The following is a 1,810-nucleotide window of genomic DNA, read 5'->3' on the forward strand; positions in this document are numbered from 1 at the left end:
GGTCTTTCCTTTATTTATTTATAAGAGTAATGTAACCCGTATTCATTAACATAATCTTTATTTTGTTTATAAGGGTAACTCCATTTTTTTTCTGTAAAGTAAATCCATTTATTCATTTAAGTAGCCTCTTTCTATAATTTTGAGTATGTATTACAAAATAACTTCATTAATTTGTAATGACAAATCCATTTTTACATTGCGATGTCCCTAATGTGTGCAAGTAACCCCATTTGATCATCGTTGTAACCCCATCATCCCATTAATTTCTTATAAGTAAAGTGACATACTACCAACTAATGGTGGTGTTAACCACATATAAGAATTTATTATCATTTAAAGTCTATATATATCTATAACTTAAATTAAGAGTTTGTTCTGATTTGCTGAACTGAGTAGAGCTGAAATGAACTGTTTATGAGAGAAGGAAATTAGGAGCTGAATTGAATTGAATTAAATTAAACTGATTGGAGCTGAACTCATGAACTAAACTGAAATTAAGCTGAAGAGAAAAGGCCCTAAGACAAACATAAATAGTGACACATTGCATCCATGTTACTTAATAGATATATAGTGGAAAGCCGTCAAAAATCATATTTCTTTTATCTTTTCATTTGGGTTTTTTGAAAATAAATCTTTTTGTTATTAATTGGTTTTCGCGATATCTTCCTTATACAATTCTAGTTTCATTCTTTCCAATTAAGCTAATGTAAATTTTCTTAACTATTTGAAATGCAAATTGTAAAGTTAAATGATGTTTCATATTTCATTTTATCAAAAGTAACATTAAGGGCCAGTTCAGTTCAGCTCCAATCAGTTCAGTTCAATTCATTTCAGTTCTGTTTGGGTCCAATTTAGTCCAATTGGGCCTGGTCACTGAATGATCCAATTAAAAGCCCAAGGTTAAGGTTCAACTCTCCAAATGTGCTAAAGTCAAAAATCAACATCCTCAAAGCCATGTCAAGGTCAGTCAACGGCCCAATCAGCTTGGCCCAGCCCAACTGACTTCCGGGCCCAATCCGCCTCCTTCATTAGCCAAGGTATAAAAGCCAACAATTTGGTCAATTCTTGGTAAGACAATAAAGCTCAAGCAACTAAACTCTTGCACAGCTTTCTCTCTCTAATATACTGACTTAAGCATCGGAGGGGCCTTCCTCGGCGTCCCCCCCGAGGCTAGTTTACGTGTATTTGTTGTGCAGGAAACCCTCGGCTCCTGCGTCGTTCGGACCGAGACCAAGTTCCCTCAAGATAAAAGGATCTTCCGAGATTCGATTGTTTTCATCCGAAACAATTTGGCGCCGTCTGTGGGGAACGCTACTAAATTTCGCGTCAGTCATCAAACACTCCGGCAGTCGCCATGACTAAGAGTGGAAAGAGTTCCAAGAAGGCTAAGAAGGGAGGAGGCCGGATTACGGTGAGGGAACGCCAGCCGGTTTATCCCTCCCCGGAGCAAGCCTCTTCCGAATCGGAGGCCCCCATTTCTCCGGAAAGGGAAGCCTCAAGAGGTCCTAGCCTCCAGGAGGAGAACACCTCGCACCACACTCGGCAGCGGGGCCATCCCCGAGACCGAGTGGCTCAGGAGCGAGGAACTCCCCGCCGCGCCATAGCGTGCAATCCAGGTCACATCCGCGGGAGACTCCTCCCTCCGGACCCTCCACCGAGGAAGTGGCCAGAGCAGTGGCCATCTGCATGGAGTTCCTTAAAGCTCAAGGGGCTCCAATCCAGATGCCTGATGATCACCAGCCGAGAAACCTGAAAAGGAGGATCGGTCAGGATGATGGTGGACAAGTTCCACCACATAGACAGCTCGGCC

This window comes from Chenopodium quinoa, unplaced genomic scaffold (genome assembly GCF_001683475.1).
Source record: "Chenopodium quinoa cultivar QQ74 unplaced genomic scaffold, ASM168347v1, whole genome shotgun sequence".
In the NCBI taxonomy this organism is placed as follows: Eukaryota; Viridiplantae; Streptophyta; class Magnoliopsida; order Caryophyllales; family Amaranthaceae; genus Chenopodium; species Chenopodium quinoa.